This window comes from Callospermophilus lateralis, unplaced genomic scaffold (assembly GCF_048772815.1).
Source record: "Callospermophilus lateralis isolate mCalLat2 unplaced genomic scaffold, mCalLat2.hap1 Scaffold_122, whole genome shotgun sequence".
Lineage (NCBI taxonomy): Eukaryota > Metazoa > Chordata > Mammalia > Rodentia > Sciuridae > Callospermophilus > Callospermophilus lateralis.
The window spans coordinates 2,156,360-2,163,913 of NW_027512409.1; positions in this window are offsets into that span (position 1 = coordinate 2,156,360).

Here is a 7,554-nt window from a genome sequence, read left to right on the forward strand (position 1 = left end):
AGATTAACTTTCAGTTGAAATCCTGATGATTATTTTGAGGTAGGAGTAGTCTTTCTTGGAACTGATGGGCATTGCTTTGAGCTGTCAGACCTGTCTGATGAAGGGCATGCTATCTAAGAGAATAGTACAGAACTGTTTGTTTCATGTGTCCCTGCCAGTTGAGGTCAGGGACTGAAGGGTCCTGGGCGCTGCACACCATATTACTAGCAAATGATTATTTTAGAAGAAAATAGAGTTCAGCGCCTGTCAGTATTGTTGGCATTGACCATTGAGAAGCATCCTGAGCTGTCCCACCAGGTCGTGCCTTGCCAGGTTCTCCCTTTATGGTCAGCTATGGGGTTCCACCAGGCCCTGGAGTATTCTTTGTCTTTCTTCCTCTGCCCTTTGTTCCTACTCAGTACTTACTCCTCTCTTCATCTCTAATCCTCTCCACATAGAATTCCAGCTTGCTCTGCGTGCCGTATTGGCAGGTGGAGTAGCAATCACTGACTTCCCCACCCCCATTTCTCATCTTCTCTATTTTCAAATCCTTTCTATTTTTTTTTCTTTCATTAACATGCTACATCCATCCTGGTACAGATTTTTCTCTACTCACTCTGTGGTTACGTCCCGATAAATCCATCATAAAGTCAAAAAATGGTAAGTCAATCCATAATGTGTTGGGTTTCATCTATATTTAACTTTTGAGGTCTTCTAGTCTTTCCTTAGACTTATTTAATGTTGTAATGCAAGTAGGCTCATAGCCGCTTAGAATAGATATGTAGAGTTTAATACCATTTGCTCTCTATTGAGGTTGCTTAACAAACTGGACAGGCACTCTGTTAAGCATAGTATGTACATTTTCATATTAATTTAGTCTTTGTAGCCACTCAATGAAGCATAGATATTGTAACTTTAATTTTATGGATGAAAATATTAAGGCCCAAACAGGTGGCTGTAGCTTGCTTGTGGTCATTCAAATGGTAAGTACAGCTGTTCTTATAATGAACAGCTCCTCAGATTCCATAGTTCAGGTTCTTGGTCACTGTGCTGTACTGCTGCAGTAGGGTAAATTATGTTATGACGAGGGAGCAAGCAACTTGAAATTTTTGGTGGCACAACACAGCGATAATTTATATCTTGTTCTTGCCACTAACCCATTGTGGACTTGTTTGGGGCTCTGCTGTTGTAGTCACTCAGGAACCAAGGGTGATGGAAGTTTGTCTCCATATACAGCACCCTGGTGTGCACTCATTGGTACAGTCATGCTGGCATCTCTAACTTAGCACTTGGGTCAGGGGAGCAGTATAGTGCAATTGGGTGCCTTGTAGCAGAGGAGAACTGTGACATTTAAAAACAACCATGATGATTTTACTGCAAGTACTTTTACTACTAATTCACTGAATTACACTTAGATTTTTTTTTTCAAGAGTCTTTGCGCAGTGCAAATTGTTATTAGTGTGTCAGTTTAGTGGTTTATGATTGCATTGTCTGTACATCCTGATTAGTAATCTGTTACTGCTGTTTACCAGTAGCAAAGCAATTTAGCTTTCTAAGCTTGTTTCAAAGATTAGTAAAATAACCAAAGGAGCTTTTAATCACTCAGTGTGACAAATTCAACCCTGAGAGTTGGGATGAGCCACCCATAGTTCCATTATCTCAGCCATCTTGAATGTCCCTCCACCTCTCACATCCTGGTGCAGACCCTATCCCAGATGTGGTGGATGCCGCAGAGAGCTAGGTGGCAAAGCACTGTAACCTGTGAGCTCACAGAGGGACAGGGACTGCAGCCAGGCAATTTCCAGTAGTGCAAAGTGCTGTGGTGGAGAATGGTAGGTCAGGATGGGGGAGGTTCTCTGGATTACACAGAGAAGGCTGTCCTAAGGAGATAACAGATAGTAGAAACAAGACTTAGGTGATAACCACGAACTAGCTAGATATGTGAAGATCTAGAGAAAGAAAATTCTAGGCAGAGTAAATGCACAGTAAATACAGGGATCCTGAGGTGGGAATGAGTTTGGTTCAAGAAAGAGAGGGCAAGCCAGGGGGTGGAGCTGGGCCATACTTGGAGCTCCATCTGACTCAGGGACAAGATGACATTGGTGAGAGGTAAGGGCCAGATTTATAGGACTTAGGGCCATGGGAAGGCATTTATATTTATTATATTTACAGTTAGAAGCTCTGGATAGCGACATGATCTGATTTCCATTTTTAGAATATCACTTTTACTGTGCCTTGGAGAGTGGGTTGGGAGGGGGTAAGGACTTGGTAATATGCTTTCTCATTATTGAGATTAACACCATATTTGATGACAGCTTCTTCAGTTGGAGAACTTAATGAGCTGCCAGCTTTTGAAAAGAAGGTATATTTTTGTGTTTGAGAACTAGTTGCCGTTCTTTCAAAGATATAAGTATAAACGACTTTCTTTTCTGTGTCCATCTGCTTATTGTTATTGCAGTTAGATTCATTCCTTAACCAAATGCAGTTTAATGCTATTTCAGTAAAGTGAAGCTTGTTGGATTTTTTTCCCCCTATTGTTTAGTAGCTTAGAATCTTGATTGTAAGTCTAAAAAAAGAAGAGTTGTCCAAAGAGTTCTGGAATATTTTAATACCCTATGATTCTTGGATGTTATTTGCTTATAGTAATTGCTATGGGATTCTTCTTAGCCTATTGTAGGAGCAGCCTCTTAACTTTGCATGAAGATAACTACAACATGTTCTTAATATTAAACGTTATTGAGTTTAACGTCCCCATCAGCCACTGCTTTTACTCTTCAGTGTTTTGTTCTGAAAGGTCTGTAACAAGCTAGATGCTTTAATTAAATAGTTAAAGGAGATATAATCATATCCTGTCACTATCTGGGTGAATTGTGTTAAGTGGAATATGAATAAAATATGCTTATTCTTGCATTTTTTAAAAACCAAAAACATGAGTATGTGTTGCCCAGGTGAGGTGGTATATGCAGCCTGTGTAACAGCAGGCAGGGCCAGTTGTGCTGTTCTGTGGGGCTGTCCTAAGCACTGTAGTGGACATTTGTCCAGTGGGATGGAGAGAGGGCCACGGTGAGGGGGTGGAGGAAACTGAGGCTACATGTGCTTGATCTGAGAGGTGGGGGCTGGGAGAAGGGGTAGGTCGTGGAGAAGGTGTGGGGTCAGCTCCATGGGTTTTGTAAGGACCAGAGTAGAATTTGCCTGGGAGATGGCAGCCTCGAGCAGAGGAATGTTTGGAGGGTCTCAAGCAGAGGAATGTTTGAGTCAGGTTGAAAAAATGAAACTTGATTAAAAAACTTGTTTTGTATTGCATCAGTATTTTTGTCTTTTAAACTATTTTCTTGGTTCACTGTAAGTTTCATTTTAACACGATTTCAAGATAAGAACATAGGAATTATTTATTTTTTAGTTAGCAGTAAAACGTACCCACCTTAAGTGCATAGCTTGTTTGACAAACGTCTACATGCATGTCCACTGTCATCAAATTACAGGACATTTCTGTTATCCCCCAAAGATCTTTTTGCCACCCCAGACAACCCTGGATGAGTTTTCTGTGCCTATAGATTGGTTTTTCCTGTTCAAAAGTAGGACCATTCAGTGGCTGCTGTTTCATGTGTGACTTTCATTGATCACTATATTGTTTTTGAGATTGGTTTACTTTCCATGTGTCAGTAGTTCATTTCTTGTACAGGAGCTAGTTTGGGGAGAACATCTGACCTTCTAGTTAAGTAAGTTCATAAACCGAGCTTTAAGGGTTGGTGAACTTGGGTTGCTTTCTTTCATTTTGGTTATCTTCCTCCCCTTTTCTAATCCTGAAAATAAACATATTATAAAATAGTTGAAACCAAAAGCATATGCTAACAATATATATGTTGTGTTTTTTATAATTATAAATACAAAGTTGATTTTTCATATTTTTAATTTTTATTTTTTGCAATACTGGGGATCAAACCCAGTGCCTTATGCATGCAGGACAAACATTCTACCACAGAGCTATACCCCCAGCCCTAATTTTCATTTTTTGATATTCTTTTATACTCTTTAATATAACAGAACATATTTCCCACTGACTTTAATATTCTTTTTAAAAAAAAATTGTTCTGTTTGGATATCTTTCCTATTCCCATACTCCCTCCCTTCCCTTCATTCCCCATTGTGTAATCCATTGTGTTCCCCCTGGGCGCCCCCTTATTGTGTGTTAGCATAGCATATCAGAGAGAACATTTGGCCTTTGGTTTTTTGGGATTGCCTAGCTCTGACTTTTTTCAACTATTTCAAGTAAGACTTTCAAGTAAGCTGCTTCCTATCTGTTACGGCTTAAATATCAATTAATAAATTATTAATAAATTAACATCCTGAATATTGATGGCACCTAAATCTCATTTTGAATCATGTATTCTACTAGATAAATTAGCAATTTATAAAATCTGGGACATTGTCTTTCTGTATCACACTATTAGATTATTTCTGAAAATTTTAGGTAGGATTTCCTTAAATAACTAGGGGGAGCTTTTGGTGAGAAGGATTACCTTTTATGTTGTTCAGATATTAATACTGTGGTAGAGATATTTCAGAATAGCTCAGCTCTGCCTCCCCTTTGTGGTCTTTTGACTGAGTCTCCATAATTAATTTGGACTCAGCCACTCCAGCTCTGTGACCTTGGCAGGTCACCTGACTTCTTGGTCTTAGCTTTCTTGTCTGTTAACTAGAGGTAGACCTGTACTTTTGTTTAACTGTAAAGGAGTCAGTTAACATAAACGAGCTCAGGCCAGTGCCTGGCATATAGGAAACATTGTGTAAGTATTATTATTATTCATTATTATTTTCAGTCAGTAACCACATCCTGATTCTGCTATATAAAATGCTTTCTAACACTCTTAAGTCTTCATCCCACATACTTCTTGTTTGAACTAGTACACAAACCTCCCAGTTGATTGCCTTGCTGACAGTTTCTCTCCCTGGCAAATCATTCCCCACAGGCCTTGAGTTCTGTTGTTACATAACACAAAACAGACTATATAGGAAGCTAGAAAAGGGGCTATCATGGAGGGTTATCAAGAACTTCATGGGATTTGAACTTGACCTAGTAGTATGTAGAGGATATTGACTGGTTGGAAGAATTGAGGGCCAGGAGGACCAGTGGCTGGATTGTTAGTGAAAAAGCCTGACTAGTGACAGACTCCACCAGGAAGGAAGAGGACCAGGTCTAGGGGCAGTTAGGGGCCTGGGAGGAATCTTGAGAGAAAAATGGGGATTTTTCTGTGATTTCTCCCAGTAGAATTTTTTTCCTTAAATAAAGCCATGAGTAGACCAGACGAACCCCACCTGACTTGGAGGGCTGTAGCCCCATGGTTTGATTGGATGAAAATGATTTAAGAAATTATAATCCAGTCATCAGCAGTGGACCCTTAGGAGGCGGCATATAACCTCTACCTGCCCCAGCCCATTCCCACTCTGACTCCATTCCTGTCCAGCCTTCCTGCCAGCCTGAGGGCTGCAGGTGGCAGGAAGCTTGTCCTGTCACTTATTTTTTTGTGGTACTGGAGGTTGAGCCCTGGGCCTAGTGTGTGCTGGGCAAGCACGGCACTCTGAGCTGACCCCCAGCCCTGCTGCTCACTTGCAGTATGGCTGCTGTTAGTGGGATGCCTGCAGGTTCCCACAGCAGCTTGGGGGCCCAGCGCATGTGAGTCCTGCCTGTTTTGGTTGCTGAAGGCCTAGGGGAGCACTTGCCAGCCACATGGGGGACAAGTGGGGTTGACTGTGCCATTTCAGGTTTGAAGAGTGGTGGTGGCAGTGGGATTGGAGAAGGGCACAGGTACAGAGATTTCAAAGGCCCTGCTGCCTCCCCCTGCTGGGGTCCTCTCCCCAGCTCTGGTCTTCTCCCCGACTGCCTCTCCTCTGATTTGGGGCACTAGCGCCTCTTCACTGCTCTTCTTTCTCTTCCACTTGGGAACACGGTTTCCCGAGGCTCCCTTCTTACCTTTTCCCTCCTCCTCTGTTTACCATGAAGGCCCTCCTGCGGCCCCGGGGAGCCCATCTCCAGTTGAGTCTGTGGCACTGTTCAGCCACCCCGGTGTCCCAGACTGCTTTGCAGTTTTGACTGCTGGACTTTTGTTCCTTCACAGCAGCCACTGCTCTGTGCATGGATGCTGGGCCAGGGCCAGGCACAGCTGCGGTGAAACTGCGCTAGCTCAGTCTGTCTAAGCCTGTCCTTCCTGAGAGTCCAAGTCAGGGCTTAGGAAAGGCAAACTGCAGCGAGTTGAGGAAGTGTTGTAAGGACCTCAGGGGAAGTCCCCCAGGGTAGGATGGTGGGCACCTGCTTCTCAGAGGCCAAAGTGTCTTCTGGGTAGAGCTGAGGCATGCAATACCGATGCCAAGTGGCCCCTTTAGGTTCTGTGCTGCCTTGCTGGCGCCTTAGCCCCACGCCCCTGGGCTTGATTGCAGAGGGCAGCAACTCTCTTCTGTGTTTCTTTTGTTTCCCTGGAGCTCAGTCTGGGGCACTGAGCATAGACTATTGCACTGGATACTCTGAGACCATTGTGATTTGCTGGGAGACCCCAGTGGGGCCCTTAGCAGCCTGCAGTGAGGTCTTTCTCAGTCAACTTGGCTTTCCCCAGGCGGCCTCATGTAGCTGAAGTGCAGCATCAGAACTGCAAAGGTGATTTGGTGCAGTATATTCAACTGCAGGCCTTATTTACAAATCTGATACATTTAAAATACAAAATTAAGCAATCAGACATTCTATCATCTGGTGAGTGATGGTGCCATCATACATTTTAGCTTCCAGAAAACTCTCTTCTACACCTGAGAGTGGACAAGGCAGGTGACATCTTGGTGGTGTGATAACAATACTTCTGACCTTTTGAACCCCCAAGAGGGTCTTCTGAAGCATCCCTGGATGATGTGGAAGAGACTCCACTGGGTTGGTCATAAAATGTGGACTCTAGACTTTAACTAGCTGGATTTTATGGGGCTGCTCTGGGCCTGCTTTCTGAGTCCAGACCCCGAGTCCTGACTGCCTGTGTTGTAATAACCCAGTGCTGCCACTTGCTTGTTGTGGCAGTGGACAAGTTTCAGTTTCCTCGGTAGAGTGGGAATCGTAAAAGTGTCTGTAGCACATGGTGATGTGAAGGCCAGACAGGCGATGCAGAGTGCTCCGAGCATGTCTGGGTTCCTCTAAGCACCATCGCTGTGCGGATGATGCTTAACTGAAGAGACACTTCCCTGCCCAGAGGAAGCAGTGAAGGGTTCATTCCTCAGCTCCCCACCTGTCCAGCAAGGGAAGGTTGTCCTGGGAATGGTGTCATGGAAAGTGTCGAAGGACCTGTCACATGCTCCCAGCAAGCTGGCATCTGGAGAACCGAAAAGCTTTCTTGAGGTTTCTTAAATGGTGGGAACAGAGAGGGTCCCCTAGGTGGCACGTTTCATGACAGCTTAACCTTTGTGTCTCCACTGTCCAGCAGAGCCAGCCGGAAGCAGGCACCCAGGAAATATTTGTTAATGACTGAATGAGGGACTGAATGAAGGAGAATGGTTTGTGGCCATTAGTTGGGGAAAGGGGGGAATATTGGCTTTTCTTTGAGT